The 15,885-nt window shown below is 37.2% G+C and overlaps 1 protein-coding gene and 1 long non-coding RNA gene across 6 annotated transcripts in view; one reads left to right on the plus strand and one right to left on the minus strand.

The window, feature by feature from the left end:
• LOC309476094 (cell adhesion molecule CEACAM1-like) overlaps positions 1-15,885 on the minus strand; it is a 161,225-nt gene that overhangs the window by 48,919 nt on the left and 96,421 nt on the right. The gene's annotated exons all lie outside the window — the stretch shown is intronic.
• LOC309476502 lies at positions 236-8,924 on the plus strand. The gene is made up of 3 exons (XR_014198214.1): positions 236-2,945; positions 3,057-3,118; positions 6,721-8,924. It is a non-coding gene; the product is annotated as an uncharacterized lncRNA (long non-coding RNA).

The following is a 15,885-nucleotide window of genomic DNA, read 5'->3' on the forward strand; positions in this document are numbered from 1 at the left end:
GCCTCTTGAGATCAGGGGAGTGAGGTTTACACTCACAACTCTTACTGGCCTATTCGTTACATATATTTATTTCAACTTTGTATTGTATACTTTCATATTTTGAATTGGACTTATTAAAAGACGACACAGAGGACCAACTTACAAACCACAAATTTACTGATTTATTATTTTGTCATTTACTGCTTTCAGCTATAAATACCAACCAGGAAATGTTTAGGTGTATTATTTAGTGTTTTGTTTAGCTGTCGATATGTGTACGTTATCAAAGATGCATGATGGGTAAGAGTGCAGTTTGACCTGTTACTCTGATTTGACTGTTTTTGAAACATTATTCAACTTTCCTGTAGCTCAAACAGTGGAGCGCTGGTGCTTTCAATGCCAAGGTCATGGGTTCAATTCCCAGGAAAAGCAAGAACTGATCAGAATGTAAATGTGTACCTTGAAATGCAATGTAAGTCTCTTTGGATAAAAGCGTATGCCAAATGCATAAATGTAAATGACTGTAAAGCTGTTCTTTGAGGGTATCAACTGTAAGTTTCATTAACAGCAGGACAGGAAGAAACACTTGGCTTATAAACTAAACACACATGCACTGAATAGCCAAGATATCTGTCTACTCAAAAGATAAAACCATGTTTCTATAGAAACCAGATTGCATCAGGTTTCAGTTTGACTCAGTTGAGCTACTAGCGTCTCACATCGATAAGACCGGCAATGTGAGAGGGCAGATTGTTTTATCTATTTTGTTTGTCATTTCATTATTGAAGTGAATACAATTTTTTTTATAAAAAAACATCTTAAAATCAGCTTCACAACATAAGCATGAAATTTAGGAAGATTCATATAATATTCCACTCTAATTTTACATATTCAACACAATAGGGAAACTACGTTTGAAAAATGGTCAGTGTTAAATGATAAAATGAAGACTGTTTTCCACTGTTAAGAAGAGTTTAAGTCTAAAGAGACAGAAGAGCATGTATATGTTATATATAAAATCATAACACAGTTTCAGTGAGTGTATGTAATGTGTGTGAACTAGAAGGGTCAAGCGCTGTCGTGGGAGGATTCATATGCATGCAAGATTAATAAATTGATGGTTATCAGTGGATTGTGTAACTAGATCAAGCGTTTCACTGAGCAGCTGAAGAAAATGTTTCACATTTTGTTCTGTTTGTGCTTCTGCCGTCTGATTGGTAAGTTTTAAATATATATTTTTGACTTAATAACAGTAGCATTCTTCACAGATGTTAAATCATTGAAAATAATGAACATTACCATAATAATTTCAAACAGTGGAAGCTCAGAAAGTGAATCCTCCAGTGAGCTACTTTCAAATCTTCATTATTTAAATCACCATTTTTTGTCATCTCAATCATCTCTAAAAATGATAACCATGACAAACAACAAAACTAATATAAAATGAATTAATCAAAATGTGCAAGAAACATGTTTTATGTACTGATCTATATGTTCATATATACACAAAGTGTTAAAAATATCTGGAAGAATTGAACTTTTCATGTTGTAACTGACTTTGTATCATACATTTATTTCGCTCTATGCCAGATGACTTTAAAAACACCATTAAAAATCTGTCTGTTCATGAATCTCACCCTTTCATTTTGTTTTGTGTGTTTGCTGCTGTTGTGAATGTTTTTTTAATTCACATTTAGTTAAAAACCTCAGCTGATTTCAGGCTTTGTAAACCATCAGAGGCCATAATCTGTGTAAAATCTGTTTGTTCATCAGGTGTGTTTGGTGATTCAGTGTCAGTGATGGAGGGAGATTCTGTCACTCTAAACACTGATCTTACTAAAATACATGAAGATGATGATATACTGTGGACATTTGGAGCAGGGAATTCACTCATAGCTAAAATTAAAAAAAAGAAGAAAATCTTCTCCACATATGATGATGTTCCTGATGGGAGATTCAGAGACAGACTGAAGCTGGACGATCAAACTGGATCTCTGACCATCACAAACACCAGAACTGAACATGCTGGAGTTTATCAACTAGAGATAAATGGAGCAAAACTGACATCAAAAACATTCAATGTTTCTGTCTATGGTGAGTAAAAAGCTCATTTGTCCTGTCCACATATTCTTGTTTTATTAGTTCACCCCAAAATAAATATTCTGTCATAAATTACTCACCCTCATGTCGTTCCAAACCCTGCTTTCTTTTTTTAAGAAAAGTAGTGACGGATATATATATATATATATATCTTTTTATTATTTTTATTATTATTATTATTATTTTATTATTTTATTATTATTATTTATTTAACTAACATTATGCCTCAAATACTTCAGATTGAACTTCGGATCTTTCATTTAACTATTTTACATATCAAATTATTTAATCATTTTATAGTTTTAAACGACAGAAACACAACCTTCAACACACTACACCAAAAATAAGATTGTTTAGATGCTCTTTCTTCTCTTACATTTCCCAGCTCGTCTGCCTGTTCCTGTCATCAGTAGAGAATATTCATCATCATCATTAAATTGTTCACTGGTGTGTTCATCAGTGTTGAATGTGAGTGATGCGACTCTCTCCTGGTACAAAGGAATCAGTGTATTGTCCAGCATCAGTGTGTGTGATCTCAGCATCAGTCTCTCTCTACCTCTGGAGGTGGAATATCAGGATAAAAACACCTACAGCTGTGTGCTGAACAATCCCATCAGCAACCAGACCACACATCTGGACATCAACACACTCTGTCACACATGTGCAGGTAGGCCTTTTGTGGTGATATTATTTGCCGTGCTCATACTGACACATTCACTCACAATAATGACTGTCTCTCTTTTCCTCTCCTTCAGTTCCTCCAGTCTCAGTGTCTCTGATAGTGTTGGTCTCTGCTGCTGCTGGATCTCTGATGATTGTAACTGCAGTCGTGATCTTCTGCATCTGCAAGAAAGGTAGAAAAACAGGTTAGAAGAGCAAGAAATGAATGCAAGTCAAAATTTTTATCTTTTTCAAAGCACAAATTTTGATATAAGATTGAAAACATTGTAGTTTTAACACATCTGTGATATTTACAGTCCAGACCCAGGAGGAAGACAGAACTGATTCACCAGTGTGTAAACCAACAACACGAAAAATGGTAAGATCATTTATGACTGTGTTGCAGTCAGTCTGATTGAAACTTGCTGATTGAAGTTTTGTTTACCTTCAAGGGGGTTATCTTCAAATTCTACAACATATTGAAGCGTTGAGCTATATTTCACTACAAGAATCAAACACAAGGATCTTGTTATTTAAATAGACCTAAATGTCTCATTTCATTAAGTGCCATTGTGCCTCATGTTCACACTCTTATTATAATCAGATTAGATCAGCATGTGAACGTGACATTATATTGGTTAAATTCGAAACATATGAGATCGTGTGAGATTTTCGTTATCTATTTGTTATCTAAGAGTATACTCTGACACTTCAATGATATTTCTCATTAAAATGCTAAAACACTCAGTGTTTGAAAAAATAAGATTTTCACAAGCGGTAGCATATACATTTTAAAACTCGTAACAAAAATCTCACAACAGATGAGATGCACATTTAAAAAAAAAAATCTGCATATTATCTATAAGGTAAAAAAAAAAAGGGGGCTGCAAACATTTATCCGCCTGATGTTGTTACAGCGTCAGGTATAGAACGTCTGCTAGAAAATACAGGCTAACTTTATATCAGGGGTGCAAAACTCAGTTTCTGTAAGGCCACAGCATAATTAAACACACCAGTGAAAAAATAAATAAATAAAAATCTACAAATGTTACTGCCACTCATCAACATAGACAGTATAAGAAATGGACACAGCGACCCCATATACTTCAACGGAGAAAAGTGAAGTCAATTAGAAGCACTCACTTCCTGATGGCTGAGCGTACTGCGCAGACTCAAACTGAGCTTGACGACGTGGATGTGATGTGAGGATCCTGTCTGACAGTTGTAAGTCTTCTAGTAGCTGTGCCAAAGAAATCTGAATCATTCCCTCCGAATCTTGCAGAGACGGAGAGCGTGAGTAGGAGCTGTCCATGAGCTAGGAGCAGGAGCAACTTTATGACTCTCTTTGGGCTTCTCCCTTGACTGTATCGGACTTTATGCCTACATGTCCCCCCGATTGCCTGCGAGCTTCTCCTCCTGTCCATACGGTAATTTATTTACAGTGCGACAGAGAGTCGCGTGGTTATGCAATCGTTAGCCTATTTTTACAAAAACTGCTTCTACGGGGCCATAACGTAAGATACAAGGTAATGGAACCTTTTATACATTATTGTGTTTCTTTAGAAATAAACAATGGATAAATAGAGTCTGTAAACGCCTCAGATGTAAAGTTATTCGCTGTCAAAGTGACACCAAAATGAATGGGAGTCAATGGATTGCTAACAGCAGGTGATGGCTTGCTAACCAATGGCGGCCCCCAGGGAAGGTACGCTTTCTGGGAGCTGGATTACCCCCTTGCTCATCAACAGAAGATGTTACAGTTGCTAGGCGACAACAACAAAAACAATCCTCCGTAGGCTAGAGCGTCTCATTTTATAACACTAGTCTGACCTTCATGTCCTTCAAAGGATGCCGCCTCTGAATTGAGACCAAGCCCAGCTCCAGCTTTGAGGTGTAAGGTGGGCTGGGGTTCTAACTTTGTTCATTATTTATATTTATATTTATTTTAAAATTTTACAAATTGTGTTACTAATTGTACAAATTGTTGGTACTTTATTTTATAACAAAAGAAGCAGGTCTTAAGGGACTCTATATAGACACAGAACTCAACGCTAAAGCCCAATTTATACTTCTGCGTCGAACTCACGCCATAGCTACGTCGTACCCTGACTGTCACGGAGTCAACAGAGCCATCACTTCTGCCCACTGCACCTGATCACTGCACTCTGACCACTAGATCACTGTCACCTGAGTTCTGATCACCTGCACCTGCACATCATGATTGCACTCCCTTTATCAGTCACTGTTTCCTGCACCTCTGTGTCTGGTCTCATTTCTACACGATTCAGACTTCTTACCTACCTGTGGATCTACTTACCCATAGTCCAGTTGTTTCCCATCGTCTCTGTCCTTCGTCGACTCGCCCTGTGTTTCATTGTCATCGTCATCACCTCCAAAGACATTATTCAAGTTCAGCTAAGTGTTCACCTTATCAGCATTGCTTTCATCGTTCATCTCATCTTGCATCGCTCACTCTGCACTTAATAAAGTTTGTTTGTTTGTAACACTCTACCTTGTCTGCCTTCTTTTATGGATGTGACACAGATGTGCACCTCTCCAAAGATTTAACAACGCATCAATTCTACGTGGACAAAAGCGCTGTGATTGGTCTGCTAGCACCGCTCCCTCGGTTTCACATGCTCCCTCTGCAGTTGTAATTGCACGTCAACACGGACAACGACGCAGAAGTATAAATGAAAACCAACGCGTAGTCTATAGCGTAGAGGCTCCGGCGTCGCAAAAGTATAAATCAGCCTTAAGGAGTTTATGGTTAGGCCTACTTGCCCTGCCAAAATTTTCACTAGCTTCACTAACAGAACAAAGATACAAATTAAATAAACAAATTTCAGGTAGGTCTAACTGTATTCAGGTATAAAATACTATAATGTATGAATTGAACATTTATTGATCCTTATTAAATCTAAGGTAGTGATTTAGGGGCAGGTGTATTAAGCTACTGTCACTTTAAGAACAAATGCACAGATCTGACACATTTCAGATATTCTCCCAACTGTTTAAGTTCATTAAGACTTTTTATTTTACATCAGTTAAGCCAAATGCCATTTTGTCTTAATTTTGTGTGTACACATCCGTTTAAGCGGATGAGAAAAGACACAAAGAACTCAGTTCAGTAGTGCTGACTCGATGTAGCACCAATGCTATATTTTTTCTATATATCCTACGAATTTTTTTAACAATTATTCATTACTTCAATGAGCTCATTGATTCTGCCTTAAATTAATACATTGTTTAAATGAATACATTATTAGCCAACTGTGTGATTTGTATATGTACATTTCTGAGATACATAACTTGGACACAGTCACCTCTGATGTTGCCAGATCAATCTAAATTTTAATGTGGACTCATGCATTTTCTGCAAAGCTGCTTTGAAACAATATGTATTGTGAAAAGCGCTCTACAAATAATTGTCAATTTAATTTAATTTAATTGAACATGTATGCGCACAGAAAACATGCTGTGGTTACCCAACTGAGTTTTTTTTTCGAGTCTTCTTGCGCGTGAACGGTTTAAAATCATTTGAACGTTTATGACAATTTCTAATATTGCTTTTCTAAATAACAAGTGGAATTTTGATATCAAGCAGCGAAAACCCAATCTCACTCAAAATCTGGTGCTGAATTGAACATCACACCAATTTTACAATCAGTCCTTGTTCGGCATGGGGCCAGGGTGGGCCAAACTCCTCCTGATTGGGTGGGCCATGCCAACTCTTGCCCCCCTGTGGAGCCGGGCCTGATTGAGCCTATATGTGTGTTGGAGCAGAGCTGGAACTAAGCTCTGCAAGGCTGTGGCCCACTAGGAATTGGGTTTTGCACCACTTCTCTATATGCTTGCTATTATTAGCAAATCAATAATTTTACAGACACTTTAATAAGGTATATTCTTTTTAAAGGTTGGTCTGCAATTAATGTTCACTTTGCATCAGCAGTTCCTGATTGTGTTTTTGTTTGCTTGCAGAAATCAAAGAAAGAGGATGTGTATGTAAATGTCCCTTAAAATTGATGATCAAATACTGGATCTACTGGATCTGATGTTAGAGCTCATACGGGCCCTGACTCACAACCTTTGGTTTCTCACAGAATCTCTGTTTTGCTTTTGATCTTTCTATGACATTGTTTGATCACATCTGGGTTCTTTCACATCACAAGTTGTTATTGTGATTCTGATATTGTGTTGCTCTGTATTAGTACTGTATGTAGTGCTTCACAAATAGTACAGCATCCAGAAACTCAAATAAATGTTTTTTAGCTTAACAAAATTTACTAACTTTATTAAATATTGAACCCAGCCTTCACTGTGCTTTTACATTTGTCATTCTTTTTAAATTGAGTATTGAATGCGTTGCATATAGGTTTACAGAAGCGTAGTCTGTAAATGCGTTTTTATACCCCCCAAAAACTCTAGATTATAAATATTTCATTGGTCATGCCAATCACAGATTGCCTAACCTACCCCAAACGCTAGGGCCCTGATATAGCGAACAAAATCAGGCCAAAACGAATCAGTTCGAAACTGCTTGCCAAAGCAAAGTTCCGGAAAAGTTGGCTGGTAAACACCTTTGTACTACCTTTGGTCTGTAGCGATAATGTAGGTAGGTGTGTGCTGAGGCTCCGCCTTCTTTTACATGAAAATCTTTTCTGGTTTATTTCTCCTGTTCAGTCCATCCAGGTCAGACGTTGATATGAAATGAAATAGTAGAAAATGAAATTGTACTGAGACACTGACACTGTTTTTCATGTTTACAGTAAAGCTGCTTATTTTAAGCAATCTAATGTATAAAGTGCTATATATAAATAAATGTGACGTAAATGTGCAGAATTGCAGAGCTTGTGCAAACATATCCATGTTTCTATGATAATGAGATGGTTTTCTTATGCTTGATTAAAATGCTCAGTGGCGTCATGCCCATTCAAAGTGAGGGGGCACGTGCCCCCTCAGATTTTTCCTCCCTGATCATTTTTTTGTCACAACTTTATTCCTATTATGCTCCATAATATACCAGAGCCTATAACGACTCAAATGTATTCTTTTGGATGTGTAATAAATCGGTCAGCATCAGCCCGCCCCTTTTTCCTAATATGGTGTCTGTGTATATTAAATCTAGAGCGCTCTAGAATCTTTGCTGTGTATGTTCAAGCAACTCACTCGTCTCGCACGTTGAGCTGGCAATGTTTTACAGATGGTCTTGAAGTGGTAAGTGGGCAAAGCAACAAATCGGCATTGAATTAGTTATCGGATGATATTAAAAGGTAGTGGGATTATTTGTGGTTGACCTGGAAATTTTAACTTGATCAAAAAGTTATGGATTTGATATTAGCTGCGAATTCAGAGCATTAACTTAAGTTGTGTCAGTGTAACGTTATCGATAGCTAGCCTAGTCTAACCGTAAACTAGTTGGCTAACGTTACTGCCATACAAAGCTATAGTAACGTTATCTGATCGGTTTTGAAACATTGAAACACCCACCTGAGGAATGGTTTTGCAACAGTTGTTACCCAGAATCATAAATCCAATGGCTAGCTATAGCCCTTCTGTCTGGTTCATAGGTTGAATGTACAAGTTACTAGCTTTTCTGTTAGCTCATAAATTACTCTTTACATTCCTTATTTAAAATATAATAATGAGCAGTGTAACTACAGTATTTCAATGATTTTACTAAAGTAATGTTACATATTACATTTGATTTGATTACTTTTTTACATTTCTGTCAAATATTAACCATTTTCAAATAAACGGGGTAGTGTTAACCTTATTCAGCACTGAAATCTGTCAAACTTCTTTCAAAGTCCTTCATCACATATTAATATTAAAATAACTTAATTTCAGAGCGCCACAAAGTCAGACCTCAGCACCTTTATGTCCCTTTAATGTAAGATCGTTCTTAGGTCACATACCAATTTAAAATCATAACATAAAACTGCAATGGTACTGTTTTTAAAATCATGTGTAGTAGGCCTAAGTGTACAGTAAGTGTGTGTGTAAACATGCTTTAATGAAGTAGACTTCAAAAGCTTTTGAATTTGAGCTTACAGTTCTTTCATCAACCTGTCTTTTACATAAACTTACAAAATAGATACTTTAACTTAGTCCTCAGATAGAGGAGGGTTGCTGCTAGCTCCGTTAAGGTATTTCTGTCCCTCCCAAACTGCATTAAAATGGTATGTTTAGCAGCCAGAATTTAAAAATTTAAATTCCCCCCCCCAGAATTTTGGCTTGCATGACGCCCCTGAAAATGCTTGCTGTTTCTCAACTTTGTTGTGTGTTTATTTTGTTATTGAGAGAAAGCATGCAGCACATATTTACATATTAATCTAACGCAGTGTCAGATGTTCGATTACAGTATATCACTGCTCACGTATTTCGAACTTCATTCATTCTAAATGAAGAACGAAAATAAATTACCTTTATTCTTTAAAAGTAAAAGTCTTTCTAATAGGAAAACATTTAACTTGAACACTTAGATAATGATGGTTACAATCACTTTAGCTTTCAACATACTAATCAGTGTATTAGCAAATGCCATTGCACACCTTCAGGTGATAGGTGCATGGGAAAAAAATAGCAATTATATAGGTCAAAAAATCTACAAAAAACAAAAACAAAGACCTCCCGCACACTATCAGTACTTGCAAAAACGTATCAAAAATATTTATTAGCAACGTTTCGGTCTCACGACCTTCATCAGGCATATACAAATATTCAAACTCAATCCCTTTAAAATAATCACATGACCAATCAATGAACAGATCCATTTGTAACCAATTTATCTCAATGACTGAATACATAATTAACACCAGATGTGGGTAGAGTACCCAAAAACTGTACTCAAGTAAAAGTACAAGTACTTATAGAAATATTTACTCAAAGTAAAAGTAAAAGTAATAATCTTAATAGTTACTTGAGTAAGAGTAAAAAAGTATCCAATGAAAAAACTACTCAAGTAGCGAGTAACTTACTTCGGATCATATAGGCCTCTATTTTATATATATATATATATATTAATTTATATTTATACAATATATATATATATATATATATATATATATATATATATATATATATATATGAAGACTTCAGATGCAAAAGCCTCTGAGTGCCATCTGAAACTTTCTTCTAAAACAAGCATTTTTATCAAGCTTGTATATTTAAGTTCAGTAATTTCACTTTTAATGACAATTAATAGGTACTTTTCATTGCCATTTAAGTGAAATAACTGAACATAAACATACAAACTTGATAAAAATGCTCTTTTAGAAGAAAATTTCAGATGGTACTTAGAGGCTTTTGCATCTGAAGTCGTCATATATATATAAAATAATATTATTTAGATTTTTTTTTTTAAATGACTATTATTTTCATAATGTTAATTTTCATAATTTGAAAATTATTATTTTCATAACATGAAAATGTTAATTTTCATAATTTCATGTAATTGACACAGAGAAGAAAGAGTTAAAACTCTTCACATGTGCTCGCGCTCATGACTGCTACTGAACATCTGAACACAAAAAAACAAACACAAGTACATCGACGGATCTTTTTCTGTCTGTTCTCCAAAATATAATCAAATGTATATTTCTGCAAGCATCTTTAAACTGGTTAACTGTGTCTACGGCAGGCAAAGGCATTCGTTTTCAAGTCGAGTTCGTACGCCACTGCGCAACAATACACACAAACTACCGCAGGATGGCGGGTGTTCATAAACTGTGGACAATGGTAGCTTATTTAATGTAGAAATGAATGTATTATGTCCAAAAAACGGGTAATGTCATCCTTTCTAGTAGTGCTTTCATGGCATAATAATCTGTTTGGTTGTAAAATGTATTATCTGAGTTAAATGAAATCGAATGTATCGTCCTGTGGAATCATTCATTCACAGACAGCTTACGAAGATGTTCAACTAATAAAGATCTTCATCGCTGGCAAATATATGATGCATTTGAAGATTTGCTCTCACTTGACTGTACTGTAGGTCCACTGCCACTTCATCCAACGCTCTTGATGTCCTTAAATCTTCCTGTTACGACTCCGAGTCGAGTGTGAATTGAAATCGCTTCAGACGATTCAGTGCGTGCAGGAACTGAACAGAATCAGGAACTGAATCATTCAAACTGATTCGCGAACCGATTTAGACAGATCTGCCAACTTGTTTGATGAAGTCTTTGAACAGAATCGACTCAAAAGAGTGATTCATTTGTGAATTGAGCATCGCTCAAGCCCAGAAAAAAAGATACAGCGCGCTTGGAATAAACTACGCATTTAACAACACATATTGCATTAAAATAAAGTAACGAGAAGGACGTCGCCCAACGTAACGAAGTAAAAGTACAGTTTTTTCATTAGAAATGTACTCGAGTAAAAGTAATAAGTACCCACATTCAAATCTACTCTTAAAAGTACAATTTTTCCAAAAAAATACTCAAGTAAATGTAACGAAGTAAATGTACTTCGTTACTACCCACCTCTGATTAACACCACATCATCATAAACAGGTACAAACATAATAGTGACTAATATCAAAGTAAAAAAAAAAACACTTTATAACATCACATTAAATAATGCTTCATCATTCATCCCCCTAGGCCTAGGTGATAAAGTCTGAAGGGTAAAAATCCAAAACAGTTTACGACTCTGTAAGAGCACTTCAATATCGCCCCCTCTAGATGGCACACTCACTTTTTCAATCCCACAAAACCGCAAAGAGGAAACGTACTCGGTTACTAAGCCTGCCAGAATGGGCGGGGCTTATGGCTATAAAAGCCCATTATTTCACCATAAAATCAGGTTAAAACGACTGAAGCGACAAACTCTGACAGATGGCAATAGTGCGGCAGGCTACGCAATAATCGTTCCCTACTGAGTACGTTCCCTTTCGAGAATGGTCACTTCATATTGTGTAGCTAATATGCAGTGGGGACGCAATGTAACACGCAGCACTATTAGCAACTGATTCCATCTCAACTGGAGCCTAGGGAAGCAAAAACAAGTTATTTGAAAAACTAAAAAATAATTATCTAGCCTCATCATGATCTCCCAAAAGATACAGAATATATATATTGTAAATGTACCTATACCATTTGATGATATGTTAATAGAAAGGACTGTTTTCTGCATTCAATACTTGACTATGAAAAATAAATAAATAAATTGGCTCAGTTGGGGGCAAAAATCGAGCCCATTGCCGTACACTGGTCTGAAAAACAAAATCGTTGTCAAAACTGAAATAATTATATTTCAAAAGAGAAAAAGCCATCTCAATAACAAACTCTGAAGGTGGATTGACATAACGAAAAGTAATGTCTAAGGGCACTCAGTCCTTTTTTCATGTGAAATATTAGTATATAGACTTGTTATATCCAAAGTTAATAATAAAGAAATGGTAAATCATGTAACTTGGAAATCTTATTGATGAAATCAGTAGAATCCCGACTATAAGATGGTAACAAATGAACAAATGGTTTTATAAAAAAAAAAAATCAACATACTGAGATAAGGGAAGAGCGAATTAGTTTGTGCCACAAATGGACGACTAAATCAAATTCGGGTTCATTTAGTACACCTTTTAGACCAAAAAGTATCCTACTTTTAGCCCAAATGTGTCTAACCATACTATCCATACTTTTTAAAGTTTGGTCGAACAAAATGTGATGGAAACTTGCTCTTCTAGTGAAAAATCCTCTCATAATCTTTTGTTGAATGAGAAAATAGCTTACTGAATTGATAAATGATCCGAATATTATTATAAAACCTGCAGATAAAGGAGGGGTGATCGTAGTCCAAGACACGAGTAGGCCTAAATGCTAACACTGAATTCTCTCACAATTGCAGAATATAAGGTTTTAGAAACTTCCAAATGATCCCACTATAATACTTTGATACTTGATTTTTTAACAAATGCTAAACAGGTTGGATATCTCAATCGGAGTTAAATTTTTTGTTTTGTCAACCCCCGATTAGACCTGTTTTTTACACTCTTCCTAAAATCCATAAGAGGCTAATTGATCCTCCAGGTCGTCCAATTGTGGCACAGACTAACGTCTCTCCTCCAAAATCCAACCAAATAGGCTGAATAGTCTCTTTGAAAGTGCACTTGTGGTCGGGATGTAAAGAACATATCTTGCCAGGTTGATCAGGGCAGGGAACTGTGTGAATGCCAGCACTGCGGAAAGCCGTGGGAATGCAGACCTCTACCACCCGGGACCATTGAGCTTAGCTTACGCTTCCAGCGTGCTCCCTCGGACCAGCGGGTCCACCTCATTCGATCCTCACCCATCCTGTGCCACAGACCTATGAGCCCTCACGGCTTCATCTGGCTCCGCCTTCACTCGAGTTCCGCCTCAGCCCTCCGGTGACACGTTTGGGCCGAAGCCTTAGGGGTTGCGTGGGTTGACCTGCTCTCCATCTGTGCCTAGGGCTCCACGAGTATCGGCTCTTTCACCCTCAGTTGTCACCATGGTTCTCCCTGCACCGCCATCGGTTTTCATCCCGGTTGGACTCTCAGGTGGGCTTCTCCCACCATCTGCACAACACTGGTTCCTTTCCTCTACCTCAGCACTTCACCCTTCTTGGAACTGTTACGCCCGTTTCACACATACGTATGCGGTGCGTGTTGCAGCGCTATAGTGCTTTCACAAATGTTGCGTTTGCAGTGCGTAGCTGACCCACGGCTGTACCACAGACACATACTCACTTTTTTCAAATCCAGAAGTTATCAGCAACTTTTTTTATCAGCAACAATTTACCTCAACAAGGCGACATAATGAACAACACTCATCTCATTCGTGGAGGTGGAAAAACAAGTTCTTTGTGACGTGCAAGATTTATTGTATTAAAATTTAAATGCAAAAGAAAAGGTATGAGAGTCGGCTGTTTTTGTCAATTTTAAGTTTTAATTTAAAATGTTTGCGATTTTAATATAAGTACATGGTTAAATATTTGACCACTTGCTTGAGCAACTTAATATTTAAATCTATATAGAAGTAGCATTGAATTTAGCGTTGTTTAAATTGTGTACGTCTATTAAAGAGTGTATACGTGTACAAAGAGAATCGCAATGCTGACAACTTTTTTTTTTTTTTTTTTATGTTATAAAAGTTGCTGATAAAAAACTTCTGGATTTAAAATAAAAATAGTGAGTATGTGTTTGTGGTACAGCCGTGGGTCAGTTACGCACTGCAAACGCAGCATATGTGAAAGCACTATAGCGCGTGCTGCTCCTGCACCGTATACGCACTGCAACACGCACCGCATATGCACTGCACATGGAGTATGTGTGAAACGGGAGTTAGCGCGAGGTCACTCCTTTCCGGGAAGGGGTGTACTGTCTCAGTTATGTTCAGTTTGAGTATGTTTGCTGTCTTTGTTTCCATGGTTACTCATTTGACAACTCATTCTGTTCACCTGTTCCCTCATTAGCTCCCTCTGTTACTTTCCTGTATTTAAGTCTCCCTCTTGCATTTGAGTTTGTCCGGTCTCATCTATGGGACGTATGAAATAAGTTTATGTGTACGTGATATGGCGTGGTATGTTAACCTGCCTTTATTCTTGGCCGCGTTTCCACCGAAATTACCAATTTGTCCCAGGATTTTTTTTCCCAGGAACTTTTTCTCCCCCAGACCTGTTGCTGTCTGCTTTTCCACCGCGGTCTAAAGTACTACAAAGATTAGGCAAATTAGTCCGGTGACGTAGGACTGCACGCTACTTTCCAGTTCATCCTCTGTATTTAAGCTTAATAAAACCTGAACCTCGTCGTCCATCTGTCATTTTTTTTAAACTCCATTGTTGATTCGAATAGAAACAACTGTTACTGCACACACCACAACAGATAAAAAAAAAATGGTGGTTGAAATAAAATGCTGCGTGGAGCCAACAAATCAAAATGCGGCATGAACTCAACCAATCAGCATGTTCAGCGCCCAAGTCCCACCCCTGAAAGTTCCTGAACTTTGAAAAAGTACTACCTTGCTAGTAGGGACAAGCAGCTTATTATGCTGCTTGATATTGATAAAACTGGTATTTCTAACCATATGTTATTGTATTGTCTTAATTATAAACATGCTGGTTTACTACTACTACTACAAGCAGTATGCATACTGTGTTAGACAACCATCTATTGTCCAAACTAGGAATTCAATATTCAAAGAATGTTCAATAGATGTTTTAATGGCATTTATCACATGAACATACATATATCTTTCAAGCTGTGTAGGAATTTGGCAAATGACAGTGAAACATGAAATATTAACATCAAAATACACCTGCCACCTGCCAACTTGCACATGGTGGAAAATCTAAAATGGGTTGGCCTGAAGCTACATTACTCATAGGTGTGGTTTTGGCGTAACGTGAAATAAACCAATCAGAGCATCATCTCACATTCCCTTTAAGAGCAGGCATGCTTGTTCCATGGCGGATTGCTATTATAATGGTGGATTTGCCAGGCGCACACCAGGAGCGGTTCACAGCCGAGGAGACCAACGTTCTCGCCAGGGCCGTAAAACACAGAGAAGTGACATTGTATGGGGATGGGAGAAACCCACCCAAATTAGCTTCGGTTAAACAGGCGTATAATAATTTGGGTAAATGTGTAAGCTAGATTTATGCCTATTTTTTCACATCTTCATGGACACCACAATGATTTCCCTCATGTGGAATATCTTTCCTTGTAATTATATATGGTTTGCAAAAATGGCAACTGCTGCGTCTGTGTAGATGAGAGAAGCAAAGTGTATGCGCTTTGTGCACACGTTACATTATGGTCAACCATGCGCCCTTAAAATAGCATCTGAACGCGCCACTGACTTTAGACTAGGTTTTTCCTGGTCTGTGGCGGAATTGTTTTCTGGAACTGCAAAATAGCACCAGGGAACGTTTGCGCCGGAACACGCCTCCTTTTTGCTGAACCGCCCCCGGGAGCGCAAGTTCATTCCCTAATTTACCAACGTGCATCTGTGGAGGGAAAAGTCTGCTATGCGTCGGGTGCAAAATAGGAATGATACATGCGTCGGTGTACAAAGTCAATTGCACTGAGTGCAAGATAGGGCCCAATATGTGATAACAGCAAGATGTCAATCTTAAAATGATAATAAATATACCCGTCTCAATCAATGTCGGCAATGGTAC

The sequence above is a fragment of the Leuciscus leuciscus genome, assembly GCF_965113295.1.
Source record: "Leuciscus leuciscus genome assembly, chromosome: 15".
NCBI classification, from domain to species: domain Eukaryota; kingdom Metazoa; phylum Chordata; class Actinopteri; order Cypriniformes; family Leuciscidae; genus Leuciscus; species Leuciscus leuciscus.